We start from the raw sequence: 13,712 nt of genomic DNA, 5'->3' as shown, positions 1-13,712 counted from the left end.
TGTAAGCTAACATGACCTCTTGCTATTTAGCTTGAATGCAGCTCCACAGCTTCCCAGGCAGAGCTGTTTTCCAACCAGATGGCTGGAAACACAGGCCGCATTTGTTTGAAGGTGACTAATCAGATCCTGTAGGTTGATGCCAGGAGATTAATGTCACAGAGCTCCCCTGAAATCTTCCGCCCTGTTCTGAAGGTATTGGGGAGGCAGGGAGGGACACATATAACCTGATTAAATCCCTATAAAGTTTTCCTAAGGTTTGAGTTTTCTCATTTCCCCCATAACCAGAACAAATGACAAGCTGCAGACCCAAAGGCCACATCAGTGAACAATGACTGCAGATAGCCTATGTTCGGGATGGTTTTATAAAGGAACCCCTCCACACATCAGGAAGGACAGAATAGTAGCAGCAGGTAGTGATCCCCCATGCATACCGTGATACCTCCAGAATGCAACGCGGCACGGCCCACAGACCCAGTCATCGACTGACATTCAAACACTTGAAACGGCAGATCTGGAAAATGTTACTGAGGGGGAAGATGAGGCACACAGAGGTAGGATTTGCTAAGGGTTATTCTGTAATCAAAGCAAGGCGGGGGACTCAGGCATTAGGCCAGTTGTTTTGTTTCAGGAGAAATCATCAGTTTTACAAAATCTTGCCACTGCATCAGCCTATGCTATGCCAATATACTGACCGCAGCACACAATTCCGATTCCTCTCAGGTAAAAACAACCAAGCCAAACTGGGAAAGGCACAGAGAAGGATGACAAACAGTAGTGAACAGTTCTCTCATGCCTGAATCTCTTTGGCTAGGAAAGGCATGATTAAAAAATAAAGAGAATAAAAGAGAAATGCTTAGTGAGAGAAGGAGGTAAAGTGGGCATGTTTATTCCTTAAATAAAAATGAAGGAAACACTAAACAAGAGGAAAAACAGCACACACAGTAAAATTAGCAGTTAGCAGGTTCAATAAGCAAAGGCAGACCTTTCTTCACGTAACATATTTACAGTGGTTCCAGAGCAATTATGGAGATAAAAGCTTGACAGTGCTTAAAGTTACTACTAAAGTTACTACTGAAATGTTTATTGCTGGAGTGGAAAACTCAGCTGAGGAACTATCAGGGTATACTTGCCCCACTTCAACATGCTGTCCTAGGCTGCTCGCAGGTACAGCTAATAATCTGGATGGGCTTTCAAGCCGATGCGCTATGGCCATCCTCCACTTCTTACAACACTTCTCAAAGTAAGGATCCCAGAAACTTCCCAGCGGGAGCTGAGCATGCAAAAACTTCAAAAACAGAGACAAAGCAGTTTCTGTGAGGAACTGTGTGAGACAGCAGATACAGCATCTCAGGCATGCTACAATATTATTGTCCCATCTACTTCCAATCCTATACATCTGTATCTTCTGATTACTCTGATTAAGTCCACCATCTGAATCAACAGGTATGCTGCAAGTTTGCTTCTATTTGTGAGTACTGCAACATCCCACTGGCAATTGCATTATTCATAGAGTTTGCCTTTCTGCTGAAGAATTTGCCTAGTTATATTTTCTATTTTCAAGAAGACAACAGCATAAATTTTAAAACCACAATTCCAAGAAGACAAAGTGTTAGGTTTTCTAGGTTACAGTTAAGTCCATTGTATTGAAATATTAAACATGTCAACAACAAAAAATTAATATGACCCACATCAGAGAATAGAGAGGGCTGTTAGTAAACATCATTCACTCCTCTGGAAAGCCGCCAAATCCTGCTCGCTCAGGTGCTCGTTTGTTTCAAGGCCCAGGTTTCAGGCTGTCAACACTCGACAAACTTTGGAAATTGCACTCCCATGACTTTCATCTGCAGAAGAGTAAAACTCAATCCAGGCACTATAAAGAGCTTTGTGCTTCCTATGAGAGTTATTAAATCTAGGAAAAAAACTTTAAGACGCCCCGACGTTCAACTCAGAGATGGCAGCTCCCCACAGCAGAAGCCAGACTCCTCAGGTGCCACAGAGGGGCCCTTCAGACAGGGTCCAGAGCTGCAGCAAACAGCAAAGCTGTTGCTGTTGCCACATGGCTTCTGTCCCACCGTTTGTGGATACCTACATTACCAGAGGCAGTGATGGGGCAATCTGCAAGGAGAAAGCAAAAAGAGGCACAACCCCTCCTAAAGAGGAGGACATGGGTGCAGTGACCTCTGAAGAGTGAGAGGAGAGGAAAGAGTGACAGGTCACATATATGCACAAGCACTTGCCACCTTTCTCCCATCACAGGCTCAGGATAAAGCCAGCTGTACCCGTGGAGCAGAGAATAACATCATCATGACTGCCTCCTCTTTCACGTCGTCACCCAGCCCACCTGACATCAGCTGCCATGTCACTCTGCTCACCAAATGGGGAAAGAGGTGTATGGCAGACAGCATCTATGGTGGTGTGAGGGCTGGGAAAACGGGTGCTGACCAGCACCCGCCTACCAGGAACAATGGGGCACAGAGGGAGCAGGAAGCGGTTACTGGATAAGGAAGCACCATTTTCAATTACTGCTGATTTTGCAATGACACAGCTAACTTCATGTTTTTCTAGCTAAGCAATGCCTGTGTTCAGAAAGAATATACATCCTTGCGTTATTGGCAGTTACACTATTTCAGTGCAAACTGAAACAGAGAATTATTTGTTAACCTGCATTGGTTTCTACTTATCAGGAAGAATGAAAACACTGCATATGAAAAAAAAAAATCTGCAGCTTAAGTAGTTTTTCCTTAATACATATTCTAGCTAAAATTACATTTGAAAGAATTAAAAAGTGTATTCCATTTTATACAAATAACTTATAGATTTTAGAATTGCATATTTAGTGCCGATGTTGTAGAGAAGGAAAACCACTGAATGAGGAAAGTCACAGACTGAGGGATTGCTGATAGTGTTGTTTGGTTTGTTTTTTTTTTTTTGGTATCTGTCAAAATGAGTAGTATTGAATTGGGCTTAGGGACTAAAATTCATTGTAAATCAGCTCACCATAATGGTTACTGTTCAGTATGGGTCAGCTTTTCTTTACAAAACAATTAAATGTGAATGCAAAATGAAAGTAAATTCAGTTATTAAGACATGATTGCTTGCTTCTTGCTTTAAATCACTCTGGTTTATATCAGTCATCATTATTTACTCTTATCTTTGCCTTCAGCAAAATATTATTAAGGGCTTTTTATTATTTCCATGGGAAAAAAAATTCATTTTCCAGAACATTATTGGGTGTTTTATTTTATTTTTAATTCAGAGGCAACATATGTATCATGACAATTAGATATTCATTATTTAATATTTGATAATATTAGAGACCTTCAGAGAACAAACTGTCAGATTTTGAGATTTCATTTTAGAAGGTCATATCTATCTTTTCTTAGCTCTACAGAACTCTGCTAACTCCAGAGATTATCCTTCCTTACCAGGCCTACTGCTACAGGAGATCATGGCAGAAAAGTTTAAACTGTTTGTTTTTTCTTGCCATACCTCAGCATCTCAGAGAGCCGTTTCCCAGAACTCTTTTCCATTTTAATGTGGCTCACTGGAAACACTGTTACATGGAAAAGCTGAAAATCTGAAATGGGGCAACTGGATATGCAAGAAACATTCCATGAGAAACCAGTACTTTTTTGGACTGCTTGTGGTGCACATTAGTTTCCCAGCTTAAAACGGTTGTTCTCCTTCTCAAGTGTTTGCTCTTAATGCGTTACAAAAGAGCAATAATCACTTTCCCTTACAGCTTCTTTTTTTTTTGGGGGGGGGGGAGGGGGGCGGGGGGGCTGGTTATTTGTAGGAGTTAACTTAGGAGAACCTAGGAGAACTTCACATATATCATTTGTCAATTCTCTTCTTTTCTTATTTAAAGCCATGAGTCATTTAGCTGAGGCATAAAACAGAAATAAACAACATGTCAAAGAGCAAGTGGTAGGTTGGCTGGACATCCCTTTTCATCCTTTTCTTCCTGTCACTTAAATCACAGAAGCTTTGCTTTCTTCTGACCAATGTGCAGATTTCAGCCTTCTGAGAAACATTTCCCAGAGGAACTGCAGCCCTCTGGGAATTTGGCAGACATAAGTAGCCAAAGAGCAGCTATTGTTCTGTCATCCCTTTACAGACAGTAAGTAGTCCACAGCCCACAAAGCTAAGTGCTTCTTGTTGCATGGGCTGCCCCTTTTGAGCACTAGCCTAAGACGTGAACAGTTTGTACTGGCAGTGGCACAAGAGGAAAGAATGCCTTGATTCAAGAACCTGAATCAACTCCTAAGAAATACTATGAGGTGATTAAAACTGTAATGTTTGGATGACAGACAAGGCAAATACCTCTGAAAAAAATAGACCACGACGTTCTTACAGGCTAAATGCACTAATCAAAAAAAAAGTCTGTAACAACAAAAAAGTTTGCAAAACTTCACATGTATAACATTTTCAACAAACATTTAATTTGGGTGAGCTTCAATTCAAAGTTGCATCAGGAGCCATTGGGTTCTTCTCCCTGCTGGACTACAAGAAAATTTACCTCCGAAAACAGGTCCATGATGAACAGCTAGGTTAAAGGAAATTCCTTGCCACCATTCATCTGTGGACTTTTATTAATTCACTTACATTTGGACTACAGTAAATATCTTTGGATTTTAAAGCCTATCATAAAGCTACGTCATCAACAGCAATGAAATCATTTGCTGATAAAAATGAGTTTCATAGCAACGAAATTTCCATAGCAGGGAGTAAATGCACACAACTTAACTCAGATGACATTTACACGTCATTTTTGTCATATATGTTATGGCTTGGAGCTGCGTCAAGGGAGCTTCAGATTGGACATGAGGAAAAATTTGTTCACTGAGAGGTGGTCGGGCAATCGGAGAGGCTCCCCAGGGCAGTGGGCATGGCACTGTGCCTGACAGAGTTCAAGAAGCATTTGGACAACGCTCTCAGACATAGGGTCTGATTTTTGGGTGGTTCTGTATGGAGCCAACAGCTAGACTCAATGATCCTCCTTGTGGGTTCATTCCACCATGTGATATTCTGTGATTCTGTGTGACTATCATTCAGTACAAAACCAGAAAAACAAACAACAACAATTTTGAAAATAAGAAGTAGGAATGCAAATCAGCTTTATTTTTCCTTGCCTTTGACTTATACACTAGGCCTGTCCCTGGACAATAATTCTCCAATTTGTTTTTAGCAAACACACATAACTATGTGCCAAAGCCATTTTATTCAATCAACCTAGATTATTTTCCTGGAATATTACATTGATTTCTATATCAAAAATTGCAGCCTGAAGAACATGGTTTGATTCAAGTAGCTGTGGTAGCAGCCCTTTCCTAAATTAGCAGAGTTATTTCAGTCTTCTTGTTTATTATTCCAGGAATGATGATTATGGTCTTGTATAATAACCTATGGTACACAATCTGTACTTACAAGTATAGTATTTTTAGGAAACAGTTTAAGAAACTACAGCTAATGGTAAATACTTTCCCCAAGACTGAGATTTGGAAAATTTCAGCATAGGTTCCTTTTTTCTTACAGCTCATTAATTTTTAATACCAGGCTGATTTCATTCTCACTTCAAGCTTTTACTTTGGGCTAAAGGTAACACATAGTGATAGGACTGATCAATTTCAACATTGTTTTCCAACCAGCCTTGGAAATGTCATCCAATTTATTTTTTAGCTTCATGGCGAATTTGTTAAATGAAAAAAATAGCATTTAGAAAGGCATCTGGATTTGAATGGAATGCACAGCAAAACTACATTGCAACTCATATGAGCATGCTCCAGGTACACACGCTATGTCCAAGTGCCATGTAACCATCATAACACCGCCTTTTATTTCCAGCGAACGCAAGAATACTCAGACACCTTTGTGGGTAAAAACAGTAGCAAGTTTATGCACAAGTTTCCAACTCCTCTCAAAACTCTGCCTCAGTTACCATCTGGTAACTGAGTGGTTTTTTGGAGACAGGAAAACACTTGACAGATGCTCAAGAATAAAAACAAACCAAAAACAAAGCAAAAACTCCAGCATTTCCATCTTACGTGTCAGAAAGATTTGCCAGCATTTGTGACAGAGAATTCAAGAGCACTTTGTCTTCAGCTTTCAGGACATTATTCAGGAATCAATTGCTTTGTCGGCCAACCTGGCGTTAAATGTTCTTAATTTTGCCTCCTGTGCCCTGCTCTCACAGTTTACTACCTTCCTGTTTGAACCAGTACAATAGCTTATGAATTCATACTATGATCCCAGCAACTGAAATGATGCACTTCAGAAATAACCCATCACAGCCAAAGCACAGGGATTTAAATGGCCAGACAGGAACCTGCCTTTTTGACTTAAGCCGTTATTTTACAAAATTATACTATCAAACCCTTGACTTCTGGGGTTTGTAGTGTGCACCTTTCAATGCGCACAGCCATGGAAGTGGTTCATAGTTTTAGATTTATTTTTATTTAATGTAGCTTGGTCTCAAGCTATTAATTCTGTTAAAGGTTGGGAATAAGGTATTAAACCAGCATTAGAAGCATAACACAGGACTGTGAATATAGCAGTGATATATTCTTGGAAGACCAAGTGTTGAAAGAGCTTGATTTTGTTTGGTACCAGTGGACAATTTGCATAATTTTCCTATAAAGATCCAATAATGCAACTGGAGGTGACAAATGCATGGATGATCACTGCCAGGTACAACCAATTAGGATTCCTAAAGAGCAGAAGGCATGGGAAGGACCAGGCTATGATCAACTGAGGATAGCATTGAATTCAACAGGAATTCAGTGAGTGTTGCAATCATGTTCAGCAACCAGGACTGAAAGATGAGAAAAAAGGGCAAAAGTTTCTGTGCATTACACAATATATGTGCCTCAAACTTACTGAGCTTCTAACCTCAAAACTTGTATATGTGCAGATACCATTTCTGTCTCAAAACTGAGAAAAGCTGTTTGTTTCTTGTTGTTTTTTTGTTTTTTTTTTTTGTTTTTTTTTGTTTTTTTTTAAAGTGTGAAGCCTTTTCATTTCCATAATACCTTCCCATCCGAGCTTCAAACTATTACTCTTACTAAGAAAAGGCACTTCAGAATAAATTGAAGAGCAGACATCTACACAACATTGTCTCAAGAGAGAATCACTCCTGCTTTATCAGCAGCAGCAATGTCTTAATGAAAGCAGCAAGCATTCGGTGTGGCTTTTGCAGGAGTCTCAGAGACCAAGGGGACTTCACCAATGCTGACAGTCTCAGCAGTAGTGAAATCCTTGAGGTAACATCCTTTCATTCTCTAACTTTTCAAACTTTTGAGAGCAGCTAACAAAAGTAAATCAGTAATAGAGACTTTTTGCAGGCATTCCTGGGTTTGCTTTTTGTTGATATCTTCCCAGGAAAGAGGTTTTTTATCCTGTTGATACACAGCAGCTGCTTGTATGACCCCAATAGCAACCGGCTGCTAGAACTACTGATTATTATTATTATTATGTCCTTCATGGGAAGATTTTTCTCATGCTGCTTTCACATTTTTTCAGGTATATATTATCTACACTCGTTCATCTTAAAATAGATTTTATGTACAAATAGATAATGCCCACCCTCAGAAAACTGAAAGCTTTATGCTTTCAGTACGTATTTGAACCTGCTTAACTTGGAAAAATTGAGTTGCAGTCAGCAGTATGCCTTTGTGCTTCACATTAGTATTGAATTCACAACAGATACATCTGACTATAGGCACAAAGGATAACAACCTTTAATTTCTGCACCTCTACCCTGCTTTTACCCATCTTTTTACATAGAGTTAATTTAAAGGATACCCCTGGAAACATTTTGCCCTCCTTTGCATCTGCATTCACCCTTTCAAGTAAGAAAGAAAACATCCATGTTGAATTGAACAATCAAAAGAACTGCCATAAAAATAAAAAGTGTTGCCTATAATTAAAACTTACCTCATCTCTGATAAAATGGGTCAGATGGTCAAAGTATAACAGATCCTTCAAAATAGAAGTTGGGTCTGTGTAGGGTAGTTCCATAATAGCACAACACATTCAATGCGTCTCTTGTTACTAAGACTGCTAATTAGTTTTAAAAAGTCTTACTCTTTGTTGTTGTACAGTGTAGGATTGATACGTCAATTTATCTGAAATGTTTCAGATGGCAACAGGAAGGATATAAGAGGAAACGACTGGTCACATCTAAATCACTAACCTCACAACTCAGCAAGGGTTAGTCCCCTCTTTTGGGCTGCTTAATAACTCTGATGCATGCACCTGCAAGAGCAGACTCCTTCCACACCAGAACCTGAGCATTTCAAAAATCCACATATGAAGATAACTATAAACACACTTTGCCAGAGAGAAATAAAAGAACATGGGAGATAAGGTGTCTTCACCACTTTTGAGAGAAGAATTACCACCACTGAGGAAGCAGAAGACTGAAGACAGAAAAGGAAAAGAGGACAGGTTCATGTATTATTATAACACATTCTGGAAGCATTAACCCTTCACATTTTCACTTGTCAACATAGTCTGTCACAACAGGAACAACTTTTAGAGTTCCAGATATATTGGCATTATTCTAGTACATTTTTTCCTGGTTTACTGAAGCAAATCCGTTTGGGACAGGTAAAACAGTAAAAATATTTAAATCTATTATGAGAGCAATGGAAGTGTAGAAAGGTTGCAGTCTCCTTACTTTTTTTTTTTTTTTTTAAAAAAGAAACTGGTATTTTTGCATGTCTCTAACAGCCAAAACAGTAGGAACGAGAAAGCTGAACAATAGTATGGAAACATCGTCTATGGAAGAAAAACACTATTAAAAGCAGGTCTCAGGTGAATATATGGCCATACTTTAAAAAACATGCAGAAAATGTTTAAAATGGGAATTTGCTACTTTTATGAAGCATATGTTAGGGAAATAGTACTCTGAGAAGTGGTGTTTCTCAGGGGGATGTCTGGAGAAGCTTTAGAAGAGGAAGCCCACAGAACAGTTCATTTGATGGAGAGGAGCGAGGCTCCAGAGCTGAAACATTTTACCACTGCCCTGTTCCACTCTGCAGCACTGATCAAAGGCAAAATCCCTGTTGTGAAAGAACATCTCCTACAACAAAGCACAGAAGTTTCTCAGGACTTGATGCACCAGACAGAGCTTTGGGATTCTTGGGGAAAAAAAATGGAAACTTACTGATTTTTTGTTCTTATTTCACCGAAGCAAAATAAAAGACAGCATATGAAACTATGCTCTGAAAAAAGAAAACAGTGGTAGTGTGAAGACTTAAAAGTAATATTTCCCTGTCTTTTGAGGATTTAACAATGCATGTTCATTTTATTTTCTTCCCCAGTATGAATATTCGATTATGAACTAAAGAATGAAAAGATGTGATACGGTCATGCAAAACTAGTTTACTATCCATTCAACAAACAAATGACCCCTGTTTGCATGCAAAATCTTTGCTTATTTTTCAACATTTTCCATAGGGACTTAATATTTAAGTTATCTTTAATCTTAATCTTTAAATTATCTATACTTAATCTAACAAATTCACCCTGTCCATCCCAATTTAATCTGATGGCTACAATAACTTACATATCTATTTCTCCAAATTAAGCGTTTATATCACTACAGGTAAATTTATGATATCTTCGAAAGTAGAAGCTGACAAGGTACTTCAGTACTTTCCCCATTAAACTATTGAAGCGTGTGTTACAAGGAAACTTTGAAAGGTTTAATATCCATAAATTGTTACATGCAAGCAACAAAAGCGATGAAATTACACTGATCTCTCTCTTATACTGCATTGTACCACCTACATATTTATAACCAAACAGCTATGAGGAAGTATAAAAATCCCTACATTGCTTAAAAAATGAAATCTGCAACTACAAACTACGTAGTTTCTTCCAGAAAAGGACTTGCAGTTTTCCTTTCCTTTAATTGATTTCATTTCAAGAGCAGTGCCTTTACTTGACCCCAGCAGATGTATGTGGCTGAAAAAGGCATCGCTGTGTAAATCTGCACCTTGTCAGGCCTAAGTCATTCCTGTTTCATATTTATACCTGAGAGGAAAACCAACCCTCCCTAACAGCATTGTAATGCTTGCACCGGCAAGCAGAGTGTTTTCCTAGACATGAAATGTCACTGAGCTTTATATAAAGTCAAGTCCACTTCTCAGAATAAGTGCTGCTCTGACATGGCTGCAATTAATTCCCTGATTAATTTCCTTGTTTAGCTCTGCACAGCGACAGGTTATAAAGCCCTACCAAAAGCTGAGATCACAGTGCTCTAACTCACCCAGCAGCCGTGAGATTACAGAAAGGGAGCTGAGCTCAGACGCCTCCCCGGTGGAGTTCACCTGCTGCTGAGAATGGCTCCCAGGCAGAAATTTGGCCATCCACACCTTGGAAGGCACTGATTGCTGATACTGTACATGAAGAGAGCACTGCTTTTGTTGTATTACTCAAAGGCAGTAAACATGCGGTAAGGTATGAAAGAGTAAACACAGTTCCATGTCGCAGAATGTGACAGACTGCATCACTCCTGACTCCTGCAGCGATGCTCTCACGTCTCGATGAACTCGCCATTTTCAGGAGGGACTCCTTTTCGCTGAAAAATGCTTTCATTTTAACACTGAGCTCTATTCACTTTGAACTAGATGCCATCCCCCTTACTGCTGAATTGAAAGACAGGTGCTTTTATTTCTGTCTGCGATTTTTAGGTGCTGATAGAAAGACTCTCTGAAGAGTAATCTTCATCAGATATTTCTCAAAATTTCAGCCACGAGAAAGCACAATCATTTCTGACCTGATAAAAGAACATCTTCCCATGCCAGCCTAAAATCGCTTTTCCTTAAAGGACAAGCTAATAAGGCTACCCTGCATCAAATTTATAACCACCCTTGCATATTTTAAGACATCAGTAAGAAACATTTTAACTTGCAAAGACTAGGAGCATTTAAGCAATTTTTCTCATTGCTAAGCATTACTACAAAATACTGTTTTTAAACAATTCAAACCAGCATATAAAAAGAAGCGATCCATCTGCAATCCATGCAATGAGAGATGATCATGGCATTCAACAGCTACTGACTCTGAAAGGGCAGGTGCTTTTCTTCTGGGAAGAAGTGAGAAAAACTAAACTGTGATGAGCTGTGAAAATATTTTACTCCTTCAGCTCAGATAGAAATGCAGCAACACTTCTGCTTTGCCCTGTTTTGTGCAGCAGAAGGCTTCCTTGGCTTGGACACGCCACGGCAGGACCAGGGTCCTGGCAGTAGCAGTACGTGGAGAGGACTCCTCCAGCTCAGAGAGCCTCCTTACTTAGACCTCACCTTCTCTTTGACATTCAACTGCCACGTTGGCTTTTATAGATGCTACTTATAGGCACCTGATCTTTATCACACATTGCAAGTAAGCTTGTGTGTTAACTTCAGGCTGTGAATCCCAATGCACTGGGGGGCACCGAAGAGTTTAACACTGGCTGAGCTGAGGTCCTCTTTCAAAGGCATCATCCTACATCCTACTGAGAGTAGCAGGTGAGTTACAGGTCATCCGATGAGTACAGAATGAATAAGGATAACTACATGGCCTCCACTGAGATTAAGTCTTTGAGTTAGAGATGATGATGCCTACAGAAATACATCAAGAGAAACACTTCTCAAGAGGCCTGCAGATCCTCACATGCCTGGTATTCCAGCTGTCTTGTTGGGAACTGAAGCTTTAAACATCTACTGGGAGAGACTGCAATTTAACAAGGGTTTTAAAGCAGCCATATGGAAGGTTTGGGCAATCATTTATATTGGCAGCTAACACCTCCACAGAAATATTTGGCACAAATCTCCCACTTTGGAGTCTAAACCAAGGGAAATTAAATGCAGGGAAAAAGCTGACTTCTGACCTCTCAAAGCCAAACCTTGAGCACAAGGACATCAAACTCCTACTTTTTAACAAATTTAGTGGCTGCTGCAGATTTTCTTCTTCATCTGTTTAAAAAACTTTCTGAAAAACTACTCTGTATGACTTCATTCACCTGGAGAGGCAGTGTTGACCGCTCGCTTCAATTCCTTTACGTTGCCAGAGTTTCTCCCCTGTCACTTCCTTTGTGCTATTATGCAAATCCTTACCTGTAGAAGGAAAGAGGTGGAAGACTTGTTCTCTTGATTCACACCTCTCATACAAAAGTCAAAGTAAACTACTGTTCAGTAAAAGCACCATATTCAGACAATCCTGATTTACTCATGACACTAGCAGATGCTCACTTCTACCAACTAGAGGGTCATTCCACCTTCACTCCAGTTGGTTGGGATAAGGCTCTTCTCAGGGAAAAAAATATGACAGTAATATTAATCTCTTGCTAAATTAGACTCTGGTGAAGTTTCACTGTATCGTATTATTTAATGGAAAGCTCTGTGTTTTAATATTTGGCCCAGTCAGCAGAAGCTAAAGAGGAAACAATGATCAGATGCACATTTTAATCAGAGCATAGCAACTGCAATAGCTGTTTCACAATGTCCCGATCAGCTCCTGTAATACGACTCACCAAATCAAGGTAAATCTCAACACTTCTTCTGTTTGTCTGGCATGACTATAAATAATTCACAAGCCATCAGAAGTATAAAATTGTTTTGGCCTCAGGCAGCTGCAGTCAAAACTCCATCTGTATTTAGCAAAACAGACATCAATAAAACCAGGGACAAGGCACATTTCAGCATGTCAGGCTTCGTCTAGGTGCAACAGTGGCAGGTGGTAGCCAACCGGTTCTAACTGATCTGCTGCTGTTACACACAAAGGCGACAGAAAAACTGCCTGGAGTTACACTGACACCTGATAGGCAATTCTCACCAAAGGAAACAAGTAGCAGCGATACATTTCATTTCTGTTCTGTCTGTTGACTTCAGCTTCTAGGGACGTGGCAAACAACAGAAAATATTTGTACAACGTTCAGTCATGAACACTATTTTGTTTGGTTTTGTTTCTAGGGTATAAAAAAACCACATCAACACTTTAGGTCCCATCAAGTCTCGGCCTACTTTATTATATATGTCAAGAAATACTTGGCAATTATCTGTTATTTCAGGATAACATGAATCCAAAAAAAAAAAATCATATCAATCTGAACATTTTTAAAATGTGAAAATCCTGAGACTGCCACCTCTTACTTCCTAATCACTTCAGTTGTCTACTTGTATTTCTCCTTTCCACTTTTGTCAATCTTATCCATTTAGTAAAACAGGAATTCACCCTTTCTCTGTCTTGCTTCCAACTGCAAATTTCCTAAAAACACAGTTGACATTACTTCTCTATATGTCACAGGTTATAAAAACATCCCTGCTTTGCCTCTTGACAGCACTGGAAAAAAATAGAAAAATAAAAATACTGGAGGAAGTGCAAGATGCCCTCAAATACAGGTTCTTGTCTGTTCAGATATTACTTTGAAATTAGTTGCAAGATCTTGAACGATATTTTAGTTCTGGATGGCATTTTCACCCTCAGCCTTTCTGGGAACGTTAACAACTCTGAAGATGCTTCAGCAACAGCAATGCTGCATTACTCCTATCCTCTGAAAGAGGATAGCTGCTTTGAGCTGTCCAGCGTGGGCCTGGTAGGTGAGAGCCAAATAATTGGCCTTTTTCTACATGGTGCTTTATGAAAATAAAATGAAGATATTAAGTACCAAGCATACACACAGGTACTTGTGAAAATTATGGAAGTCATTAGACACAACATTATTTAGT

At 39.4% G+C, this 13,712-nt stretch overlaps 1 long non-coding RNA gene across 1 annotated transcript; it reads right to left on the bottom strand.

Annotated features, from left to right (window-relative positions):
• Nucleotides 1-399: 399 nt before the first annotated feature.
• Nucleotides 400-2,640, bottom strand: LOC308193734. The gene is made up of 3 exons (XR_013949884.1): nt 2,090-2,640; nt 1,689-1,841; nt 400-1,285 (listed from the first exon to the last, which is right to left on the bottom strand). It is a non-coding gene; the product is annotated as an uncharacterized lncRNA (long non-coding RNA).
• Nucleotides 2,641-13,712: the final 11,072 nt, after the last annotated feature.

Source organism: Anser brachyrhynchus (assembly GCF_964034855.1).
Source record: "Anser brachyrhynchus genome assembly, chromosome: 4".
Lineage (NCBI taxonomy): Eukaryota > Metazoa > Chordata > Aves > Anseriformes > Anatidae > Anser > Anser brachyrhynchus.
This window is presented reverse-complemented; position numbering and strand designations above follow the sequence as displayed.